This window comes from Rattus norvegicus, chromosome 1, assembly GCF_021556685.1.
Source record: "Rattus norvegicus strain SHRSP/BbbUtx chromosome 1, alternate assembly SHRSP_T2T, whole genome shotgun sequence".
Taxonomy (NCBI): Eukaryota; Metazoa; Chordata; class Mammalia; order Rodentia; family Muridae; genus Rattus; species Rattus norvegicus.
Window position 1 is genome coordinate 241,547,053 of NC_141534.1, and position 14,588 is coordinate 241,561,640.

At 39.7% G+C, this 14,588-nt stretch overlaps 1 protein-coding gene across 2 annotated transcripts in view; it reads right to left on the reverse strand.

Annotated features, from left to right (window-relative positions):
* Prkg1 (protein kinase cGMP-dependent 1) overlaps positions 1-14,588 on the reverse strand; it is a 1,231,555-nt gene that overhangs the window by 407,313 nt on the left and 809,654 nt on the right.

The following is a 14,588-nucleotide window of genomic DNA, read 5'->3' on the forward strand; positions in this document are numbered from 1 at the left end:
TGATGTGGAGGTCCTTGATCCACTTGGACTTAAGCTTTGTACAGGGTGATAAGCATGGATCGATCTGCATTCTTCTACATGTTGACCTCCAGTTGAACCAGCACCATTTGCTGAAAATGCTATCTTTTTTCCATTGGATGGTTTTGGCTCCTTTGTCAAAAATCAAGTGACCATAGGTGTGTGGGTTCATTTCTGGGTCTTCAATTCTATTCCATTGGTCTATCTGTCTGTCTCTGTACCAATACCATGCAGTTTTTATCACTATTGCTCTGTAATACTGCTTGAGTTCAGGGATAGTGATTCCCCCTGAAGTCCTTTTATTGTTGAGGATAGTTTTAGCTATCCTGGGTTTTTTGTTATTCCAGATGAATTTGCAAATTGTTCTAACTCTTTGAAGAATTGGATTGGTATTTTGATGGGGATTGCATTGAATCTGTAGATTGCTTTTGGTAAAATGGCCATTTTTACTATATTAATCCTGCCAATCCATGAGCATGGGAGATCTTTCCATCTTCTGAGGTCTTCTTCAATTTCTTTCTTCAGTGTCTTGAAGTTCTTATTGTACAGATCTTTTACTTGCTTGGTTAAAGTCACACCGAGGTACTTTATATTATTTGGGTCTATTATGAAGGGTGTCGTTTCCCTAATTTCTTTCTCGGCTTGTTTCTCTTTTGTGTAGAGGAAGGCTACTGATTTATTTGAGTTAATTTTATACCCAGCCACTTTGCTGAAGTTGTTTATCAGCTTTAGTAGTTCTCTGGTGGAACTTTTGGGATCACTTAAATATACTATCATATCATCTGCAAATAGTGATATTTTGACTTCTTCTTTTCCGATCTGTATCCCCTTGACCTCCTTTTGTTGTCTGATTGCTCTATGGCCATTCTTTCTAAAGGGACACATCTGTGTAGGTCACTGGAACAGGATGAACTGGCCCTGCCTAGCCCTACAGTACTCTCAGAGAAAGTAAAGACCGAGGGGTCTTAGCTCAGCAGAAAGGGAGTAAGGTTATATGGCCTTAGGAAGGGCTTGACAAAGCCGCAGAGAAGAAGAGTTGTGAACACATTAGAGATTTATGGCAGGAAGTGAAACATTTGTGGTGGCAAACAGGAAGGGCTGAAGGTAGAAAGGTAAACATTTTCAGACCATAAATGCCTTGAACTCTTAAAAAATGCTGTTTGTTTTCCCATTTATTCCTCAATGTCTACTAAAGTGTGCCGTTTAACTCCCCAAGCTCCAATATTCTCAAGTCTTGACTTTATTTTAAATATTCCACAAAGAACACCTTCAAAAACCCATTAACTTTCATCTCGAGGCAAGTCGTACCACCACAGCTACTTATTGTGATATATTTTATTTCGACAATTTTTATGTGTAGCCTTTGCTTTGTTTTGGTTCCAGTTTTGTTCCCCCCCCCTCCCCCCGTGCTGCTGCGTTTGGGACAGGATCTCATGAAGCCCAGGCTGGTCTCAGACTCTATAGCTGAGAATGACTTTATCCTCCTGACTCCTTGACTACCTCCACACCCCAACAACCTTCATATTTGACAGCTGATAGAGAACTCCACACCCTCTTCCCTTACATATTTTTGGTGCCAGGTTTCAAGAGCAAAGGACAAAAAACATCTTGTTTTCTCAGTTACCTTCGGGTAGCTTACCACATGATTTTCAGATTAAAACTTATATACCATTGGTTAGTATATTGAAGGAATACGGAGAAGAAAACATTAATGCCTGTAACAGCTTCGAGCCCAGCCGGAAATGATACATCTTCCTTACTGGCAAAATTCTGCTAAAGTACTCAAAGGAAGACTCAGCATACAGTCTGGACATAATCCTCTGGGTTGTAATTAAGTCTTAGATGCACAATATAGCATAATTGAATGGCTATGGGTTTTTAACTTACAGATCTGACTGGAATATACCTTCATAACTACTTGAGCTGACAAAGTGTTTAATTTCACCAAGCCTCAGGTAGTCTCACCTAAAATGGTGGTGCATACATGCCTATTGGGGTTGCTACAAAAATTAAGTTTCTTGTGGGTTGTCGTCTATCTGCAGGTGAAGGCAGGCACAAGATAAGGCGAGATCTGTGATTGGGCAGTAAAAAAATAAGGCACAGACAAAGTTTTGGAGAGGGGAGGGAGGAGAAGGGAGAAGAAAAACCAAGATGGAGGCCGAGAAAGATGACCCAGATCTGTGTGGCCTTAAAGAGCCATAGGTAGTTATGAATATTTCATAAGGGATGAATTTTTATAGGACAATTTTTCTTACTCAAGTGGGCAGTTTATATCAATATTAATTTGTTCAGAGTGTATTGCATGGACCTTTTGTGGGGTGAGAATTTACTGATAGAAATCTGATTGATAAATCACAAGCTTCTAGAGTTTTGATTTTACTGAGATACTGGGAATTGTGACTATAACCACAGAGGACAGATGCTGGGACTGTGAACAAAGTTTACAGCAGAGAGTCACAAGAAGCAGACTGATGCTGGGGCCAGAGAGTAACCTGCAGCAATGTGGGGCCAGTCATGGCGGTGAGATCACTGCAGGGCCCAGAGAGTAGCAGACAGTGTGGAATGAAAATTGGAAAGTTAGCAAATAGGGTTGAGATGCTTTGCTGATTAAGATGAAAATGCTCTGCAGATGCCACATGGCCCACATTTACAGCAACAGCTTCACATCTAGTTATGCAACACACTTGACAAGCTACAACAACTAACTCGACGGAGCAGAACTGTAATTAATGTATGCTCCAACCCCAGGTCAACAAAAACCGGTCAAACTCAGCAAGCCCACTCTTCATGTTCACCTTCCACAAAGCCCCTTACTTGTCAGCTCCAGCTGAAAGCCGTTTCTCATTTTTGCATCTGGGATTCAGGGGTCAGATCCCTCCTAGAGGGGTTCTGCTAACATGACTAACACACTTCTTGTAACACTTGTCTTTTGGATGGCAAGCCAAGCCTGAGCGTCATTCACAGAAACAGCTGCACCACCCTTTAAATAGAGCCGAGACTAGAAACAGTGTTTCCAGCTTCCTCAAAAGTCTCTATTTTACAGTGAAATTGGAAACACTATTTATCCTTCCTAATTTCCCTTTGAACACAAAGATTTCAGATTGTCTAACATGAAAAGGAGCCTTCAACCAGTATTGCTTGAAGCTAAATAAATCGTACAACCAGATATAGTCTCACTCGTGAGCTTAGTCATGGATTCTTCAATGAACCTTCGACTCACTCACAAGGCATGGCGGCAGGTGGTATGAGAGGGCAGGATTTTGACCTGCGAGATTCTAGTAAGAGCTAGTAAAATATTTCCCTTCACGTGTTGTTTCCTACAGGAAGTCCCAATTTATTTTTTAAGGTTTATTTTTATTTTATACGTATGGCTATTTTGCCGTGCATATAGCTACACACTGCACTATACTCCATGTGTACATTCAGTGCCTGTGGAAGCCAAAACGGGACATCAGATCCCCTATCTGGATTTACAGATAATTGTTCACTGCTGTGTAGGTACTGTGTAGGGTCTTCTCGAAGAGCAGCCAATGCTCTTACCTTCTGAGCCATCTCTCCAGCCTCCTAATGTCCTTATAAGGATGTGTTGTACCATCTCATGGCCAAGTGGAAAGTATGTTACTAAGGGTTGTTTCCACTAGAAGTAAGCCAAGCAAAGCTTGCCCCAAGATTGTGAAATGCCCTACGGCTAATAATGGCTTGCCTGTGTTTGATCGTTTAAAGGAAAGTACATTTGTCTTCTTTGGAGTTATATAAGTTTTATCCATGGGTATTGCAAATGTCTTGATTATACATCATGACTTCCACAGTTTAGAATATCTACTCTTCTAACCCTTACAGAAAACTTTTGATGGTCATGTGCTTAATGATGGTTACGTAAACTGGGTCCCTTAAGTAGAAGCTGCATTTGCCCAGCATGTGGAAGTGTTTAATCATTCCTCCTCCAAGGGACCAACCGTGGCTTGCTGCAATGAGCACTGATTTAAAATAAGGTCTTTCAAATTCGTAACAGTTTCCATTACATAGAAATCTTGCATCATGGGAAAATGGCTCAGCCTCAGAGGAGTACTGCTTTATATTCTACAAATGAAACACTGGCACTATTTCATACAAGTTTTAAAATAAGAAATGGCCAATTATTTTAAAATACAAAAACGCTTTAAAAACTCAGTTGTCTCACAGAAATCAACGGCTTCCAATTTGGAAATCTAAGCTTAGAGGGAAGAATTCTTAGTGTATACACACACAGACAGACAAATATGCAGCAGAGGATGGCCTTATCTGGCATCAATGGGAGGGGAGGCCCTTGTTCCTGTGGAGGCTTGATGCCCCAGCACAGGGGGATGCTAGGGCATGAGGAGGCAATGGTTGGATTGGCCGGGGAGCACCCTCATAGAGGCAGAGAAAGGGAGGGTAGGATAGTGGGATTTCAGAAGGGAAACTGGGAAGGGGGACAACATTTGAAATGTAAATAAATAAAATAACTAATAAAATACAGCTTAAAAATAGAATATTTTCCTTTAATTCATTGTGAAATTCACTTGTCTCCAACTCTATAGTCAGCCACCAAGTATATGACTATCTACTGGCCAACTTTCTGTATATAGAAAAGAATTTCCAGGGAAACCTCTTTTAAGAGGAGAGTGTAGAACCCATTCACCTATCTTCCTATATCCTGGGAGTTAGGACATTGAGATAAATTAGAAACTAGGTCTACACCTGTACTGACGAGGCACCAGAGGCTTTTAGGGAGTTTCATGGATGATGTCCCTGAATATATCAAGAGTCTATTGTGTTAGGGGAAACTAGAAAGCCTTATAACTGCCCTGCGTTGTCTTTCAAATTGCATGATTGTTTTAGGCATCTGCTGGTTTTATTTTCTGTTTTCCTTTTCTTTGTTTGTTTGTTTATTTGGGGCAGACAGTACTAAATGTAGCTTTAATATATAACAACACAGCCAGTTTCTGGGAAACAACCATGCTTTCATCTTAAACACACATTTACCAATGAAGATACTTAAAGCTGACCTTACATGGGAACACCATATGCAACACTCGTCTTGTAATTATCCCAGAGTAACACATAAGCAAGCACATGGCTTTTCAGCCAGAAGGAATTGTATTGTGTTCTGAGAAATGGGTGTGTAAAAGGAATTGTGTTCCCATACGAAAACAAAGCACATCCATTGCAGAGAGTCCTAAGTGCAGTTTGAATAAGTAACAACACAAGCCGTGTTCTGAGAAACGTCCTTGCTTTCTTCAAAGACATGGAAAGAGCAATTCTCAATGTCCTATGGAAAAACAGTGTAGGGGGAATGGCAGGATGTTGAGGAGAGAGTGTGTGGGTGGGAGGAGGAGCAGCCTCATAGAAGTAGGGGAAAGGGGATGGGAGAGGGGAGACCCATGAAAGGGGATAACATTTGAAATGTAAATACATAAAATATCCAATATAAATAAAAATAAATAAATAAAAAGAAAAAATAATAAAGAATTTCTGGGGGAATCACCATCCCTGACCTCAAGCTCTACTACAGAGCAGTAGTGATAAAAACTGCATGATATTGGTACAGGGACAGACAGGTTGATCAATGGAATAGAATTGAAGACCCAGAAATAAAACCACACACTTAGGGACACTTGATCTTTGACAAAGAAGCTAGAAATATACAATGGACAAAGGAGAGAAGTTTCAATAAATGGTGCTGGTCTAACTGGCAATTAGTATGTAGAAAAATGAAAATAGATCCATGTCTGTTACCTTGCACAAAGCTTAAGTCCAAGTAGATCAAGGACCTCAACATAAAACCAGATAGATACACTGAATCTGATAGAAGAAAAAGTGGGAAAGAGCCTCGAACTCATTGGCAGAGGGTGGGGGGAGGAGAACTTCCTTTTCTTCCTGCTATGTAGATAATCCTACCTTAGTTCAGTTACATTAACCTGAGGGATGAAAGAACTACAGGCACCAAGAGATACAAGATCCAAATGTTGGCAGTAGATTTATCTAGGTATTAGTATTAAAGTAGGTTTTATTATATTTTTTTTGTTTTCCTGTAGTTTCTACAATTTTATTGACAGTGACTTATGAGAGTCTGTTACCAGAAGAAAAAAAAAGCAAACTAAATGACATATCCTTTAAAATGTCTTTGGATTACTTGCCCGATTAGTCAAAGATAAATCATAAAAGACACTTGTTTTATTTCTTTTAAATAATCCTTAGAACAGAAGATTCCATTTCCCTACCAGTGCTTACTACATTCTGCCTGGGATGTTTATGTTTAAAAAACTATTTTGTTGGGATAAAATACATTACTCTGATTTTTTTTTAAAGCCCTCAATCAATAATGATTTTGGATGCATTAGAGGTTAGCTAATGGGATTGATAAAGGAAAAAAAAAAAGCAGAACACTTTAACACAGAATTAGTAATTATTCCTAGGGGTATGATCTCACAGTTGAAAATGTTAAATGTTTTTATAAACAGCTTTTTGAAAACAGTTCTTAGAAGTCAGTACCGTCAAGACAAACTTACAGGCAGCATTTACAGGTAGATTAAAGAAACATTGAATCTCTAATGACTCAAACATTATGAGCTCTGAAAAATATAGTTGGGTGGTTCAGCATATGAACACACACACACACACACACACACTCACACACACACATACAGATACACACACACACAGATACATACATACACATACACACCCACGTACCCACATGGCTCACATGGTATCCATTGAGATAAACAATGCTACATTATTATGCATTAGTTAAAATAAGTGTCATTTTTAAAAACCATTTTTTTTTATTTTAAGCAACAGGAACAGTGAAATACTTTCACATCTTGTCCATTACATTTTATTTTATTTTACTAAGATATAAATTACTTCCCCAATAATCCTCCCTCTCCCGTTTTGATAGTTACCAGTGAAGCTGCATGGAGAGACACCTCTCCCTATAAACTCATTTCTCTTTCTCCGAAGATTAACTCGAGATTGTGTAGCTCTGTAGGCAATCTCTCTCCCAGTGACAGAAAACCCACTTGAGCCCTAGTCCCATTGATCAAGCCGAAACCTCAATGCTTCAGATGAAAGAGGTCTGATGAGTTCACACATCTGGCATGAAGTTTAATGACACCTACGTCTTAGCCACTTCCCTTGGTTGGTTGGTTTGTGTGTGTGCATGTGTTTGTGTCTGTTGGGGAACATACAAGTCATGATTCGCATGTGGAGGTCCGAGGATGACCTTGGACGTAAGATTTCTCTTCCATCTACTTTTGAGGCAGGGTCTCTCTTGTTTAGCTCTTCATCTACCAAATAGTGTAACTGAGTTTTCTTTTGCCATGTATTTTATTAAATTAGATTCTAAATAAATGTGGGGGGTAGAGCTTGTAGGGAGATCTTTGGTGGTAAGATGCTGTTACTCTTGCTGGTGGAATTCTTAAGCACTACATTTAGAGTGATATGCTGCACAGCTTTCCTCATAATCTACCTCAGGTAATTCTCTATGTCTACGTTATAACCAGGTGTTAAATAAATTACCACGGTCTGATCCCCACTACCCACTTAATCTTCTCTTCCTACTAGCCCAATAAACCCAACAGACGAGAAGACAGAGAATTCATGATGGCTTCTAAAAAAAGGCTCTTCTAGAACCACAACCACTGAGTGGTGCCACTTTTCTAAGTCCTCTGTCTTCTAGTCCTAGAATTTACCTGCAAACATTTCTGATTTCTCCTACTGACTCTCCTATGTGGCCAACTGCAGAGCAGTGGCAAATAAAGGCCACTCCTGAAGACTTCATGTTTGAGATTCCAGGGATGGGATGGGATGGTTTTGCGATTTGAAGACTGCCCGCTGCTGCCACCACGATCCCCACTGCTGTTGCTTCTGTTTCCTCCATGTTCCAAGCCTTGGACATTCTTGTTAAGACTAGGAATCCCCCATTAGAATCTTGACACTCACTCAACATCTCTACCAACCACCAAAATCAGTACAGATTGCTGTCTCTGGCATTTCCAAAGGAAAGTATACAAGCAGGACATTCATGAGCCTTCAGATAAGGCATCACATAGACTGGCAGGCATTAGAACTGTTGTGAGAAGAAACAATTAACTTGCTAAAACCAAGAACTGACTTAAGTCAGGTATGGTGCATGCCTTTAAGCCCCACTCTTGGGGAGTAAAGGCAAGAGGCTCAGGAGTTCAGTATCCTGTGCTACCTAAGGCCCTGTTTCAAAAACCAGGACAACAAAACAATGGCCTGCTTAATTTCTCGTACCTGTGCTTTTGCTGAGCAAACTTCTCTACCTAATATGCTCCTGCCTGTGTGAAAGTTAACCTTAAAATCTGTCTTTTCTATTCATCAAAAACACATATTATGAATTACTTTCTTCTCAGAGGACTTATTCTATCCTTAGACTGGTGTTCGGTTCTTGTCTTGCGCCTCTGATTATCAGCGATCAAATGGAAGGAAGGAAGGAAGGAAGGGAGGGAGGGAGAGAGGGAGGGAGGGAGGGAGGAAGGAAGGAAGGAAGGAAGGAAGGAAGGAAGGAAGGAAGGAAGGAAGGGGGTGAGCTTGCTGCTCCTGTCTAATGAGAAGAAGCATCGTGAAATGGTTCTGAGACTTCCAAAGTTCCCAGCTATCTCATCATTTTTCCATCCATTCATGTCAATAGCTTCTACTGAGCGCAGAAAATGAATGCGGGCATATGTTCAACACACAATAGGGTCATCGTGACCTATTTTTATAAACTGCTGTAAATGAGCATTCCTTCGTGAGTTGAACAAGAAACAAAGAGCAGAAAACCATTAACTTTGAGTATCTGAACTCCATTTTATCTAAGATATAACGGCTACTCAGTGGATAGATCCCACAACTGAATGCCTTGATTTTCACAATGGCGTTAGATAGGCATGGTTCCCCAACTGGTGGCACTATGCAGGAAGAAGGTTCTAGAAACTTCTAGAGGAGGAGACTATATAAAGAACAATGGGCGAGTGTGCCAGTCCTGGAATCTGTGACCCTTAACGTATGACTAAAGTAGATATGCTTGTCTCAGAATATGACAAATGCTGTCCTAGCACTGAATCCTAGAACAAACTGATCACACGGACTAAAATTTAGGCTGTTATAAACAGGAGTGTATGTGCAGACCGTTCTTTCACAAAGAGAAGGCTTCCTCTGTGGAATGCTGACAAGCTTTGGGCATTTTAGACACTTTCTCTGTTTCTATGGTAACACAGGATTCAGAAAAGCTAATGAAACAGGTAACTAAAGCAGGGCCTTCACCTGTCGCAGACATCAAAATGCTTTGGGAAACTTTCAAAAATTTCTAGATATGGTGAATTCACAGGTGGATTCTCTGACATGTGTCAGCTGTACCAAGAGCGGAGGATGCTGAGAAGAAAGGTACACTCACATTTTATATTCTCGATAGGAAGGCAGCAGGGATGACCTTCTACTGACAAGATCTGAAAGCCTTGTGGCTTATGTTAAAAATCAGCTGCTTCAGTTTAAATGTTGCTGTTAGTTCAGGTTCTGTCTGAGAGCGACGCCACTCTTTCCAGCTTTGCAAGGAGCAATGGCCATCACAGGTGACTTGAAGAATGCCTAGCTCTGATCCTAGGAGCATGGCTCTTTCCCTTAAGGCTTCCAAGTTTTCTACATTTTAATTGAGGGAGTTTGTTCCAACAGTGCATGAAAAACCTCAATCCAGCTCCCTTTTCTATGAACTCCACCATAAAAGCATAAACCTGAAATTTTTTTGAAGGAATCTTTAGCTTCTCAGATCTTTTAATATTGCCAAGGGTTTAAAAAACAGACCTTTAATGTTGTCATAAGGTTTTGTCTTATTCATTCTCCTTAAGGAGGCGTTATCGGGCTTTCAAATATTGTTACGAGAGGAAAAACATCTTTCACTGAAATTCTAATTTATTGTCTATTTGTCTTCATGTCATCTAATTTTCATTTCAAAGTTTGCTTCTCGTATGCCTTGGTTCTTTTTTTTTTCTAAAGAACCATTTATATCTTGAAATACTATTTGGGGATCTCAGAGAACTTTTGTTTTTATGGAATTTAGATTTGCAGTCACCTTACCCGACAGTAAAATCGAGAAAAAAGTGTAAATGCACAATTATATAAGCACATGTCTTGCTAGCTGTTTCAGCCACCATGGAGCTGTGCTGTACTCTGTGGGAGAATGGGCACTTAGTAAGAAAATTTCACCTTGGAATTAAGGAAATAATTCTGAGTCCATGGCTTCCCCTTAAAGGGAGCCAGTGTGTCTATAGATACTAATATTCTTTAAAAAACTACCAGCAAGGGGGAAATTGCAAGCAAAATAAACATGAAGAAAGACCACCGCTGCAGGCATGTGGGCTAGTCTCCATAGGGGCCATCCAGTTTCCTGCACGGAGGACAGTGGTGTGAAAAACGACGCAGAGCAAAATGAAAGAGGGAGCAATAGTCGGGTGGCCTCTAAAGAGCGCCCTCCTCAACCATTCTCCAGTTAACCAAGACCAGGGCCACGGGTGGCACCCTCCTCAGCGATTCTCCAGTTAAATCAAGACCACGGCGAATTCCTCGTTGCACATCGAATATTGTCCGTCCTAAAAGGCAGTCCGTTATTGATTTCCTCATGACTCATGAGACATGTGTATCTCACTCGCCAGATGTGCCCTGGCATAAACTGTGCAAAGCAACCCATGGAGTTAAAGGGAAAATGCCCTTCGTCTGCCTCCTCCCTTCTCCGGCTTCCTTTCCTTCTTTGTCCTTTAGCAGATCTGTCCCTTTCTTTCCTGTTAACCAGATCCTGGAACTATCCTCCTACTCTCTTTCTATGGATTCAATGTTTTAAAATTCCAATTACACGTGGGATCATAGAGTGTCAATCTTTCCGTGTCTGACTTTTTATTTTAATTAAAATATAACTGTGCCCTCCCCCTCTCATCTCCAACTCCTTTCGTGCCCTCCTATCCCATTCCCTTTCAACTCATGACTTATTTTTTACCATTTACACACACACACACACACACACACACACATTTGCACGTGTGAGCACAAATAACAGCTACAACCTGCCAAGTACGTTAAGTTCATGTTGCTTGTAATTTCTTGCTGTTGTTGTTTGTTTAAGGCTGACCACTGGGGTCATTTAGAGTGTTCACCCCGAAAAAACGAATTCTCCCCTTCATAGCAGCTTCCAGTTACCTGTGGCTCTTTGTCTGGGGTGGGGTCCCAAGTCTAGCTTATTTTATCTAGTGATGTCCTTATCTCAAGTATTGAAAAACTTCAGAATCCCCTGTTTTCCAAAGCCGGATAATGTCCTCGATGCATATATACAAAATAAAATTATGCCTGTAAACTTTTCTTTATGCATCTGTCTAGGGACTTCTAGGTTAACTAGTGTGCATATATCCACTCTGTATATATATATATATATAATAAATGGTGGATTTATGATGGTTTTATTCTTTCTTTGTTAAAGAATTTCTATACTGTCTTACATAAGGACTCTACCATTCTATACCTTCTTTATTCTCAACAACAGTGCACAAGTTTCCTTTTTCTCCATGTTGCCTTCTATCCTTTTGAAAGCCACCACTCTAAGGACTGTAAAGCGATAACCTCTTATGGTTTAGGTTTGCTTTCCCTTATTAATTAGTAACATTAAGCATTTCCCCACATACCTATAACCCATCTTTATGATTTTGTTTGAAAACTGTCTATTCAGATCCTTTCGCCATTTTCAATGAGGTTACTTGTTTGCTTCTCATTGACTGGGTAGACTGTCTTAGGTGATCCCACACACTATTGACTCCTTCACCATGCAGTACCTTTTGAGCTGGATTTCCTCCCATATGTCTAATCTTGCCTTTGCATTTGGAGTCCTTTGTAAAGAGAAGTTATCTGTCTATACCAATATTGAGTAGCATTTCCTTTATGTTTCCATCTAGAAGTTTCATGGATTTCACATTTTACCTTCAAGACTTAAATTCAATTTTTCATTTAATCTGTATAAAGTTATGTAAAGATGGTCCAGTTTTCTCCCTACCTTTGTGAATATTAAGCTTTTTCTCAAAAGTCATTTGTTTGAAGATAATCTCCTTTTCACTTTAAGTCATTTGGCTGCTTTGTAGAAGATCAGAAATGTGTGTGTTTTCTTCTGGGCTCTCAATCTACTTAATGTCGTTTCTTTAAAAAATGTAGGGATCCATTAATTGAGAAAAATATTTCTTTTTAAAATTAATTAATATATGGTTAATATATTTAATTAATAGTTATATATAATATTTTGAGCATATTACTAAGAAACTGTATTAATGAATTGCATGCAAGGAACTTTTAGGCTTTGTGAATCACATTCTGTTGAGATGTTTCAGCCAGATAAGCTTAAGAATGTCCACAGTAACAAATATTGGTGAAAATTCGAAACCTGTCTCTTCCACACTTTGTTAGTAATATAAACTGACTCATCCTCTGGAAAATATAATATGTCTATAAAAGCTAAATGCATGCCTCTACTGTGACCCAGACATTTTGTTTTGAAGTGTACATTTAAGACAAATCAAAGCAGAAATTCACTAAAAGACTGCTCAAGGTCGTTTCCAATCATTTTATAAAACCCTGCAAGACTGAAAAACACCCAATCTTGGCATAAGCCCGAGTGTGTGGTTGGGAAAATGGATGAACCAAGTTGACATCATAAGTTAACAGAATGCAGCAAAGTAATAAAAAGTGAGCTAGCCATGTACTCAGTAAGAGAGATAACTCCTCAAGAGATAAACTTGAGCCAAGTCAACCAGGGACAGTACATCCTGAACAATTAAATTAACTTGAATTGAAACACTCCAATGGTAGAATTCAGAACTCTGGCTGCCCCTAAAAGAGGGGATTAATGGGGAATAAGCCTTGGAGGCTTTCCAAAGACCTAGACACCTCTTCTGTCTTGACCTGGTTAATGTCCACATGCGTATATAAAGATTGTAAAAAATAAATTATTTCCAAAGTTTTAGCCAAATTAGAAATGTCCAACTTTTATCTTTCTTCATCAGAACTACAAAGGACCAGTAGACTCCTTCTTTATGACCAGGTAAGCCCAATGACATTATGGTTATGACCAAACCACAGATTTTCTTCTAAAAGCTCAAGTGGGTCTCAGTTTCTTCCATGATTTTCCCCTGACAATGATCTGGTTAGTCCTTGGTCCACATCCACTGTGAGTGAACATGAATGAACACATCTACGGTATGTAGGCTGTCATTCTAATGTGTTCTGACATCTACCCTGTCCCCTGCTGTCAGAGAGCCCAGAGGTCCTTAAAATCAGGTAGAAAAATAGACTGTGACAGAAAAAGCAGCCAAAAAGAGTTCTTAAATTTTTAACAGAGGGATAAAATGCTAAATTAGCAGCAGTATATTAAAATGTATATACAACATGAAGACTATTATGTAAGTATAGAAAAAGAAAATACTGTAGGTAAAAATCAAATAGATATCAATAAGTATCTTACATTAGTTGCCTTTGCAATGTAACATCGCAACAATTTTTATTTTTCAATTTCAGAAAAAATATATTAATTTTATTTTGTACGTATGTTTTGCCAAAAGTATGTAGGTGCGCCATGAGTGTGTTAGGTGCCCAAAGAGAGCAGAGTAATATCAGATCCCCTGTAACTGGAATTACAGTTGGCTGTGAGTGAACGTGTGGGGTCTGGTATTGAACTTAGGTCCTCTGCGAGAGCACCAAGTGCTCTAATCCACTAAGCCATCTCACCTGCCCCAATTTCAGGATTTTTTATGAGATGAATTTTTAATTAATTCTGAATCATTAAAAATAGGATAGGGGAAAAGATTGATTGCATAAAATGCTTGCTGAATAAACATGAGGACTGGACTAGGAGCACCAGAAAATGGGGGTGCATCATCATGTGTCTCTATCCCCAGCACTGACAAGGGGAGACAGGCCATACCAAGGGCTTGCTGGCCAACCAGTCTGGAAAAACAGCAATTCCCCAGGTTCAGTGAGAGACCTCAGCTCAAAAATAAATAAATAAATAAATAAATAAATAAATAAATAAATAAATAAATAAATAAATGGAAAGCAACAGAGGAAGACATTTGACAACAATGTGCGGCCTCTACGTCTGTGAACCTGGATACACACACTCCCACTCCAACACACACAAACACATACGCACGTACATATGCACACACGCGCACACGCATGCCCATAATCACAAATAAAGAAAGTAATGATTTAGGGAAACATTTACTCTTTCTGTGGAAAACCATTTGAGAACACCACAAAGCCTCATCTCTGCTCCACTGTCATGATTATGATGTCAATTCTTAAAGGTGGCACAGAGCTCGTCTGCAGCTCTCCTCCAGTGATGCATTTTCTCCATACATCCAAATCTGCAGTTACAGGCTTCTCAGCACGGCTCACTCCCTGACTCTCGGTTTTAAGCACATATTCTGCTCTTTACATAAACACTAAATCTGTCACCATGTGCCCATAAGGCTTGCATGGCTTATCCCCCAGATGCTCTTCAGGCTCCCCCAACATTC